An 11,883-nucleotide genomic window follows, 5' to 3' on the forward strand; every position below is an offset into this window, starting at 1 on the left:
GTTTGCCCATTATACTGGACTGTTGCAACTGATTCATGTTTGATGTTTTGGACTGAATGCTGATATCTTGACAACAAAAACTGGGATCTCCCCAAAGAAGTTCTTCTAAACAGGGTTTCCTATTAAATTTCCTTTCCCCTACCTCTGGTCTGTGAACTAGAAGGGAGGTTGAAGTGTTAAAAGAACCCTAATTAAAGTAGGTGTTGAAAAATCTAAGCCTACAGTTGTGAAAACAGTTTTAAAATGGTTAACACGGTAAATTTTATGTGCATTTTACCACATTAGAATTTTAAAAGATTGTACACCAAAATAAGTTTAATAAAATTAAGTACATACATGAAAAGAGATGTATCCATACCCACAGGGGGTAGGGAGGTGATAAAGGTATTAAAAGTAAAGTGATAAATTGGTTTGGATTTAAAAGACTCAAAAAATGAGAGTGGCTTAGTCAGGATGGAAGTTATGTTCCCTTCCTAAGATGAAGCCTGGTGGTAGGGAGTCTATGTACATGTTGGGTCTGCTCTGTCATTTAGCATCTTCCCTTGGGAGGTGTGACTTCTGTTCTCTGTCCTTGGCATTGACCTCCCCATCATCAAATCTCCCACAGTTCAATGTGGATCCCAGTACTCCAGCATTTTCATCAGCAAGAAAAAGGGAAATTTTAGAAGGGCTCCCCAGTAGTTCCACTTAGCAATAGCCACATGGCTCAAAGTACATATAAACATCTATAATCCATGTTCTCCAAGGATAAGAGAATATTAGTATAAAAATTGATGGATTAAAAACATCTCAAGATGGGCCAACATTTTATGAAGAGAAAAAAATATTTCATATGTATAATTTAAAATTTTTTTTTAAATTTCAAAATCACTGTGAACAACATGTAAAGACAAAATGCTCCTTGAAATTAGAAAGCCACAAAATAATATTACAGAGAATAGCAAAAAATAAATACTTTAAAAGATGGCATTGGTGCTCCAGCTAGAAAAGCAGGCAGGCAAACTGCAGACCTTTGCCACTGCTCTTCTCCTCCAAACCCAACCCTGCAATCTCATCGCTAGCTCTGGGGCAGATGCCCCAGAGCATCTTACCTTACCTTCCCTCCTGCCCTCATCTCCAGCAGATCAACAAATCTCTCTCTTCTAACTTCCCTCCCACTACTCTTTGGTTTATCCCAGTCTCTAACTCCAGCAGTCGCTGCCTGGGAGCCCATAGGTCACTCTGATCAGGGAAGCAAGTAGGCTAACAGCAAACCTTCAACTATTATTGCTCTCCTCCAAATACAAAAGCCCGGTCCCACCCCTTGCTCTACAGCAGACCACTTGCTGATCCCTTCCCCTGTGCCCTGTGGATCACACAGATCTTCACTTTCTAACTTCCCCCCTCCCTCTCATTCTTTTAAAATATTTCTTTTCTATCTCAGCCCCAAACTCCACCAGGCAATGTCTGGAAACCCGCAGACCACTTGGGGAGCAAGCAGGCTAACTGCAGAGCTTCACTTCTGAATCTACAGATCCAGTCTGTAGATTCCCAGTCAAAATTCCAGCACAATTCTTCACAGGTCCTGAAAGGACAATTTTAAGCTTATATGGAAACACAGAAAATCCAGGATAGCTAAAACAATCCTGAATCTCCCTCTGTTTTTCTAAATCCAACTCCCTAGTCTCATCCTCAGCTCTGCAGCAATCTCCTCTTGTGGCCTCTCTTCACTTAATTCTCCAATCTCAGGGGCCTAAGAAGATTCTGGTGTAAAACCCTGCTTTCCTGCCTCCCTCCTGTAGATCCTCTCAGCATCCCTCCCTGAGCCCATCCCCATTCTTAAGGGTCAGCTCTCAAAGCCAAGAAACACATTTTACTGTGAACCCCCAGTGACCACATCTATAGGGATCCCAGAAGCATTATCTGGGAAACAGAACTAAGGGATAAAACATCAATCCCCACAAAAGACAAGAGCAGATATTAACATTATATTAAAATTTCATCTACCAAAATCCAGGTGTTTAGATGTCAGTGTAAAAACACAATCAATAACAGCCAGAAAAATATGTCTCCAACAGACCCCAGCAACCCTACTACAGTAGGATCAGAGTATTTCAACATAACTGAAGGACAAGAAAAAGACCTTAAATTGCCTTTATAAATATGATAGAGGTCTTTAAAGAGGAAATTAATGAATTCATTAAAGAAATCTATGAAAAGACAAATAGTGGAAAAATGAATAAAATAGTTCAAGACCTGAAAGTGGAAATAGAATCAATAAAGAAAACACAAACCAAGGGATATTGGGATATGAAAAATTTAGAAACTGCAAGAGGAATCTCAGAGGCAAGCCTCACCAACAGAATACAAGAGATAGAAGAGGGAAGTTCAGGCGTAGAAGATACAATAGAAGAAATGGGTACTTCAGTCAATAAAAATGTTAAGTCTAAAAATATCCTGGCACAAAACATCCAGGAAATATAGGACACTCTGACCAATCTAGAATAATAGGAATAGAGGAAGGAGGAGAACCAGGTCAAAGTCACAGAAAACATTTTCAACAAAATCATAGAAAAACTTTCCCTATCCTAAAGAAGGAGATTTCTATTAAGATATGAGAAGCATACAGACTGCCAAATAGAATGGACCAGAAATGAAAGTCCTCTCAGCACATAATAATCAAAACACTAACCATACAGAACAAAGAAAGAAGACAGGTAGCGGTGGCACATGCCTTTAATTCCAGCACTCAGGAGGCACAAGAAGGCTGAACTCTGAGTTGGAGGCCAGCATGGTCTACAGAGAAAGTTCCAGAACAACCAGGGCTATGTAGAAAAACCCTGTCTCAAAAAACAAAGCGAACAAACAAAAATCCAAGACAACAAATAAACAAACAAACAAAACAAAAAATATTAAAAGCTACAACAAAAAAGACAAACCAGCACATGAAGGCAGACCTATTAGGATAATAACTAACTTCTCAATGGAGACTCTAAAATCCAGAAGGACCTAGACAGATGTTCCACAGACTTTAAGAGACCACAAATGCCAACCTAGACTATTGTACCTATCAAAACTTTCAATCACAGTAGATTAAAAAAATAAGACATTCTATGATAAAACCAAATATAAGCAATATCTACCTATAAATCCAGCCCTACAGAAGGTACTAGAAGAAAAACTCCAAACTAACGAGGTTAAATTCATCCATGAAAACACAAGGAATAAATAGTTCTAGATCAGCAAATCAAAAGAAGGGAAACACACACACACACACACTTGTGCAGGATGCATGATGCATGTGTGCACACACACTAACACCACTACCACAACATAATAGGAATAAATAAACACTGCTTATTGATATCTCTCAATGTCAATAGTTTCCATTCCCCCAATAAAAAAGACACAGACTAAGGAAATGTATGGAAAAACAGGACCCATCCTTCTGCTGCATTCAAGAAACACACATCAAGGTTTGACATCACCTCAGGGTAAAAGAATAGAAAAAGCCTTTGACAAAGTTTAACACCCTTTTGTGATAAAAGTCTTGGAGAGAGTGGGGATACAAGACAAATGAAGGAGGTCAAGGGGGTAAAAAATGGGAAAGCAAGAAGTCAAAGTATCTTTATTTGTAGATGATACAATTTTGCACATAAGTGACACTAAAAGTTCCTCAAGGAAACTACAAGGAATGAAAACTTTCAGCAAAGGAACAGGATACAAAATTATCTCATAAAAATCAATAGTGCCCCCCCCCCTATATACAAATGTGAAATAGACCAAGAAAGAGGTCAGGAAAACAACACCTTTCATAATAGCCTCGGATAATATAGGTATCTCTAATGAAGCAAGTGAAAGTCTTGTAAGATAAAAACTTTAATATAGCAAAAATGGACACCCTGCCAAAACCAATCTACAGATCCAGTGCAATCCCAGTCAAAATTCCAGCACAATTCTTCACAGGTCCTGAAAGGACAATTTTAAGCTTATATGGAAACACAGAAAATCCAGGATAGCTAAAACAATCCTGAATAATAAAAGAACTGCTGGAGGTATCACCCTCCTCAATTTCAAGTTGTACTACAGAATTATAGTAACAGAAGCAGAATGGAACTGGCACAAAAGCTGACATGTTAATGAATGGAATCAAATTAAAGACCCACACATAAACCCACATATCTATAGGTAATTCATTTCTGATTAAGAAGCCAGAAACACACACTGAAAAAAGAAAGCATCTTCAACAAATGGTACTGGTCAAGCTGGATGGCATCATGTAGGAGAATCCAAATAGATCTGTTATATTTATCATGTTGCACAAAACTTCACTACAAAAGGATCAAAGACATAAAACAAAGGATCAGCATAAAACCAGATATACTGAACCTGATAGAAGAGAAAGTGATTAATAGCCTTGGGCTTATTGGCACAGAACACTGTTAACATAGGCACTCAGATCAACAATTAATAAATGGGACATCATAAGACTGTAAAACTTCTGCATGGCAAAGGACACCATCATTTAGGCTGAGCAGCAGGCTACAGAATGGGATGAGTTCTATCTACTATATATTCCATAGGGGGGTAATGTCCAAAATATATGAAGAACCAAAAAGACTAGATATCAAGAAAAGAAAAAAACCAGTTAAAAGTGGGGTACACTTATCAGTGAGTGCATATCAAGTGAGTTCTTTTGTGATTGGGTTACCTCACTCAGGATGATATCCTCCAGATGAATCCATTTGCCTAAGAATTTCATGAATTCATTGTTTTTACTACAATGGATATTAGCCCAGAAACTTAGAATATCCAAGATACAATTTGCAAAACACAAGAAAATCAAGAAGGAAGACCAAAGAGTGGATACTTCATTCCTCCTTAGAATAGGGAACAAAATACCCATGGAAGGAGTTACAGAGACAAAGTTTGGAGCTGAGACGAAAGGATGGACCATCCAGAGACTGCCCCACCCAGGGATCCATCCCATAAACAGCCACCAAACATAGACACTATTGCACATGCCAGCAAGATTTTGCTTAAAGGTCCTTGATATAGCTGTCTCTGGTGAGGCTATGCCAGTGCCTGGCAAATACAGAAGTGCATGCTCATGGTCATTTACTGGATGGAACACAGGGCCCTCAACGGAGGAGCTAGAGAAAGTACCTAAGGAGACGAAGGGGTCTACAACCCTATAGGTGGAACAACAATATGAACTAACCAGTACCCCCAGAGCTCGTGTCTCTAGCTGCATATGTAGCAGAAGATGATCTAGTCTGCCATCATTGGGAAGAGAGGCCCCTTGGTCTTGCAAACTTTATATGCCCCAGTACAGGGGAATGCCATGGCCAAGAAATGGGAGTGGGTAAGTAGGGGAGCAGGGCAGGGGGAGGCTATAGGGGACTTTCAGGATAGCATTTGAAATGTAAATGAAGAAAATATCTAATAAAAATTGAAAAAAGTGGGGTACAGATCTAAACAAAGAATTCTTAAATCAGTAGAATCACGGAGGTTAGGCATAGAGTAAGGGACTAGAGCAAGTGGTTCTTAGCTTTCCTAGTGCTGCAACCCTTTAACACAGTTCTGCATATTGTGGTGACCCCCAGCCATCAAATTATTTCATTGCTACTTCATAACTATAATTTTGTTGCTGTTATGAATTGTAATATAAATATCTGATGTGCAAGAAATCTGATATGTGACCTTCAAAGAAGTCTCAACCCACAGGTTTAGAACTGCTGGACCAGGGGTTACATATATACACAGCTCTTACTAGGAAAGGAAAATGCAATAGAATTTTATGGATAGATGGGTCAGGCCAGAATAGGAGAATTAAGTGGTGAGGGGGATGGGAGAGAGGGACAAGGGAGATAATATGGGGAGAGAGAGCTAGAATTAAGGGCCATTTGAGGTATAAAATGGCCTAATACAGTAGAAGGTTCCTAAAATATATCCTGAAATTGGCAAATAATGGGGGAGACAGCCCCAACTGGTCATCTCTTGTCACCAAATAAAGCTTCTAGTACTAGGATTGGGTTACATCTAATTGAGTTGTTGGCCAAAAGGGTCCCATGGAAATCCCTAAACAACCCAGGCTGTTGCCAAGACTATAGGTTGCTCTCCATGAACTGATAGCAAAGCACCATTGCTGAAGAGATCAACACAACCCATTGAACATGGAGAAGTCAAGCTGGTGCCTTCACCCCTATGTTCTAGCATCTTTGCTACAGGAAGGTACTCTACATGCTACTAACAGAGAAGCACAAATACCAAACCAACCACAAACCTTGTGATCAACAATACTGTTCTGCCTGTAAGATATGCTAGGGCAATGATGGCACAAAGCTTGTGGTAGTAAATAACCAATATCTGATTTGATTTAAGTTGGCCTTTGTGTTACTGCATCTCTCTTCCTCTTAGGTTAGAATCACTTAACTCATAGCTCGGATTGGGAATCATTGTGGGAGAAAATGTTCATTTTAGGTGAATTAATTAGGCAAATTGGCATCAGGAGAATTGGCTTTTGATGAATTCATGTCAAGGTGAGCTAAACCCCTTCAGCCACCTTATCAAGCTATTTAAAAAGGTTGTTCCCCCAACAATATGAACTAATCAGTACCCCCAGAGCTCCCAGGGACTAAATCACCAATCAAAGAGTATACATGGTGGGACTCATGGATCCAGGTGCATATGTAGCAGAGGATGGTCTAGTCGGTCATCAATGGGAGGAGAGGCCCTTGGTCCTGTGAAGGTTATATGCCCCAGTGTAGGGGAATGCCAGGGCCAGGAAGCAGGAGTGGGTGGGTTGGTGAGTAGGGGGAGGGGGTAGGAGATAGGGGGTTTTCAGAGGGGAAACCAGGAAATGGGAAAACATTTGAAATATAAATAAATATCTAATAAATAATAATAATAATAATAATAATAATAATAATGCAAAAGGTTGTTCCCCTGTCTTGGTAAGATATGCCTAACTAAGATCCTAATTCACTGAATGGCTACCATTTACAGGGTCCCACTGTGAACTGGATCCTGACTCTGAGATCAGAGCCATCTGACTTTGGATCCCTTCTTTTATAAACCATGTGTCTTCTGAGAAGACAGACTTGCTATCATAACTAAGGCTTGAACTAAAGATACAAACACATTCTCCAGTATGGAGGCTTAGATGGAAAGACTGGTTTAAAGCTATCATCAACCAAAAATCCCCACAGACTCTTTGTATAGTTTTATTTTGCACTTGCACAGATGGAAAACTGGATACAAATAATCTATTGACTTGGAAGAAGAATTAGGGACATAGCCAGAGGGAAACTCAGGTGCCCAAACACCCTAATTAAACTAATTTAATTTAAGAAAAGGAATCCTTAGTAAAATTTTCCAATGTTGGTTATTGTTTCTCAGAAAAAAAAAAAAAAAGATGAAATGTACACTCCCAGACTGTTTCTGAAACAAAATGTCACCTGAGGGCATGTCTTCCCTCTTCTCTGCAGCTTAAGTGCTATCTGTCTCCTCATCAGCTCCAAACAACCACGGTGGCAGAAGAAGAATAGGCTCTTATTTGATGCCAAATTGAATCTGCAGAGACTCGGTGAGCTAGGCTAGAGAATTATTACAGTGACTCAGTATGTGTGTGTCTGTTTGTGATTTTTCACATCGATAGCTAGCTAGACTTACTTTTAATTTCCTCTTAAATATTAGGATGTTCCAAAGTGTCCACAGTTACTGATTAGACCATTGTGTTTCTGATCTTGGTGATAGAATGTAGCCAACTTTGAAAGGAAAAAAAATATGAAGTTTGAACTGAACTTTCTGTGTACTTGCCACAGCCGTAGGAGACATAATTTTTTTTTTTCAGCTCAGCACATTCTAATCAGTCTTGTGGCCTTTGGTTCTCAAAGGCTTCTTACCATGGGAGGAATGGACAGTCTGTTCAATTATCATTTCTGTGTTCTGATCTCCTAAGAATCAAATGTCCTGAAAGGGGATTTGACTTCAAAATGTGTAGGAAGCCAGCATGTTGATTGCTCCTGTTATGGGTAATAACTAAAGACAGTAGTAAGAAATGTTGAGCTAGATGGCAATTGCTGCTCATCGCTGGTTCTGCATCTTTGTTGAACCATATCAAGAGGAATCTACACATGGCCTTGGCTTAAAGTAGACACTAGTTTTAGCTATGTGAGAGCCTTGGGGTTTTGAATGTTTCTGACAGGAAGCATCCAACACCTCTCACCTCTCATTATACTCCTTAGTGCCACTGTGTCATAGAGACATCAAAACTAACTTCCAGTTAATATTGGTTTCCAAAAGCTCAGAACTCCCTCATCATTTAGTTCTTGTCACCCAGAGTAACTCCCTGTGGCTTCATAGGCTTCTTTTCCTTATGTTATTCCTGTCCTCAACTAGTAGAACCTTTTCCCTGCATACTAGCAAAGTTCCTATGTACTCAGTTTGTTTTCTGAAATTCCACCTTTGTATCTAACTGAAATCTGGTTTTTCCTTAGACCAGCACCTTCATTTACCCTTCTCAAAACATAGATATTTTTTCTTCTTACCTTTTATGCCAGTGAGCCTAGAGACAAGAAACCTCTGGTAATCAATGACTCTTCTAGACCACTCTGCCTCCTTGGTCCTGATGATGAGCTTAGAATCGCCTATCATCAACCTTCATTATCCACTGGCAGCTTCCTGTATCATGTATCTACTCACTCCATGGGACTTTCTCTTGCTTATGGAGGCCTTTGGTTGCTGACTCCTTACTATTCTTTCTAGCTCTGTTCTTTCCATAGTTCTTAGTAATTTCAGTATTTGTTTCTTCTTCTTCTTTTCTCTTTGTCTTTTATATTCCTAGAGTGGCTCAGAGGAGACAGAGAGGACATGGATTCATCACATAAGCATTTTAAATAAAGACGACATCTTTGTACCTGTAAATGAATCAGAAGTATTTTTGATTATTAGAAAACATCTTAAGAGTTAAGAAAAAATTCTAATAGTCTAATGTTCTCATCTTTGGGCTCTCACTCCTCTAAGTACTTGCTTTTCTACGGACCACTTTCTCAAGATAGGTTTCAAGCATCAAATGTTATAACTATTCCTCCAGTTTTTCCAACTTAACCCCTGTAGGACCCTACTGTCAAAAATGTAACAAGCCCAATACATGAAACTCATTAGTTCTTCAATCCCATTTTTGTAATCACCACTACTCTGTACCCTTGTTTGCAGCTAAAAATGTCTGTGGTCAACCATTGCCCATTGCTAGCTCTTGTCACTTGGCATTGTGAATACAAATGGCCTTTAAAGCTGTTTGGCAACATTTACTCTCCCTTTCTTACCCACTTGACCTTGACTACTTCACACCTTTTTTCTAACCTTCATACCCCATCCTCTCCAGTAGTAGAACATCTTATTCATTTACTAACAGAGTGATCAGAGGAATGAGTTCAGAAGTCCTTACCGTGTTGACATATTAACCTGTCTTTGCTGTGTATGCCTTACTTTATGTTCTGTGACTGTTGACAAACTGTCTATGTGCATATCTGATACTGCCTCTATACTTGTGCTCAAATACATTGCATGCTCTCAAGGATATTTCTTTCTGTCCATAGCTACTATCGATTCTCTCCTTTCTACTGAATCTTTTCTATCAACATAAAAGAATGTTGTTCTCACATCTTAAAATAGCAATTTATTGACCTATATTTTCCTTTCAGCTCCTGTTCCTTTCTCTCTTTGCAAATTTTTTTTGAAAGGTTCTCTATGCTTACTTCTTATTATTGTTTTAATTTGTTTTTCTCAAAGTTTTAAAATAATTATATTTACGGTGAACTCACAGAGAATATGACAGCAAGCATAAGACCTGCCTAGGTTCAAACCAGACAAAGTCCCAGCACTGAGAAGACAAAGCAGACTCAAAGTCCCACCTCTAACTAAGAATCTATTTGCAAATGATACCTGCTGAGAAAGGGAAAATCAGTTTTTTTCCAGTGACCTGCTACTGGGTATACTGACCACACTTCAGGGAAGGCCTCATGACCAGAAGGAACTGGCCAACACAAAGCAGACTCTATAGGTTCTTTCTGTGTTGTTTTTGTTTGTTTCATTCATTTTGTTTGGCATATTTTGTCATATTGGTACATTTTATGTGTCTGCTTTGGTTTTCACTTTTAGAGAGAGAGAGAAGAGAGAGAGAATAGGTAGAGAAAATATCATGAAGTTTGGTGGGTAGAGAGGTGGGAGGATCTACAAGGAGTTGGGGGAGAGGAAAACATGATCAATATATTGCACAAAATATTTTAGTAAAATAATTATATTTAAACAATTAATTACCATAACTATTTGTAATATTTCATCAAATCTATTATCACAATGTATCTTATACATTGTATTATTTAGTATATATGGACTTTATAATTATTATTTATAATTTAGTATTTATCAATTTGGATTATAACTAGTATTTATTAATTAAAAAATAAATTATTATTTATTATAATTACTAATTTAAATATAAAAATGTCCCAAATCCAAGTCTTATGAACTCTGTCTCAACTATCCTAGCTCATCCACTGCAATTTTTTGCTCATATCATTCAGTGGCTTTCTGTTGCTTCCTCTTATTCCATCTATGGACATAGACATATAGGCATAGACATATATGTGTGTGGTTTGTCCTTGGATGCTATGTATATACTCACATGTACATCTGCAAACAAAGTCAATATCTGGTATACCCCTTTATTGCTTTTCATCACATTTTTGAGACAGGACCTCTAACTGTCTCAAATATGCCATGTTGATCTACCGGCAAGCCTATGGAATCCTCCTGACACCATAATTTTGTTTTCTGTTGCTGTGCTGAGATATCATGACCAAAAAACAACCTGGAAGGAGAAAGGGGCTTATTTCAACTTACAGATTATACTCTATCTTCAAGGGAAGACAGGGCAGGAGCTCAAGGCTGGAACTTGGTGTCAGGAACTGAAGCAGAGGCTAAAGAGGAGCCCTTCTTGCTGGCTTGCTTTCCATGGATTGCACAGCCAGCTTTCTTATACAGACTAAGACCACCTGCCCAAAGGTGGCACCATCCACAGTGGACTGGGCACTCTCACACCAATCATTAACTAAGAAAGTGTCCTACATACAGGCCTCCAGACCAATCTGATGGTGGTGGATTGACTGAGATTTCCTTTTTGCAGTTGACTCTAGTTTATGTCAAGCTAGCACATACTCCCTTTAAACACCGGGATTACAGCTGTATCGCCACTGTGCCTGCTTTCTATGTGGGTACTGACAATCTCTTAGTCAGGTCCTTATCCTTAGGCAGCAAGCACTTTATCTACTGAGCTATTTCCCCAGCTCCCAAACTTACCTTTGTAGAACACAAATAAAATCAATATTTTAAAACATCAAATTGGTTTTTCATAATTTCCTTCTACCTTTCTGCACTTGTCTCTAGCTTATGTAATATTATGCACATGTGTATCTGTAAGCCTCCTAAATGTAATGAATTTTATAATTCATTCTCTGTACCCAGAGGCAGAAAAGAGCTCAATAGGTATCTGAGGAACCATTTAATCAATATTTCTAAGTCAGTGTCTGACTTTACAGCCTAGCAAGGCAGCAATCAACAATGTCTGTGTGAGTGTGCACCTGTCTTTGTAGCTATTTAGCAGGATTGCATCACGTACTGTATTTTTCTGTAGCAAAGAATTCCAACTCTTGGACTTAAGCTATTTTTTTCTTCAGCTGTGAAAATACTGTGATGTGCTATTTTTTCTATGAAACATTAACTTGTAAACCATGTGTTTTAACTATAAAGGAAAAGATGAAGATATTAACTCCTCCATGACTTTCCACACAAGACAGTTTCTGAGCAGGAAAGATAAAAACCTAAGTGAGAGAAAGCAAC

This window comes from Mus caroli, unplaced genomic scaffold (genome assembly GCF_978045245.1).
Source record: "Mus caroli unplaced genomic scaffold, Mus_caroli_1 scaffold_19, whole genome shotgun sequence".
In the NCBI taxonomy this organism is placed as follows: Eukaryota; Metazoa; Chordata; class Mammalia; order Rodentia; family Muridae; genus Mus; species Mus caroli.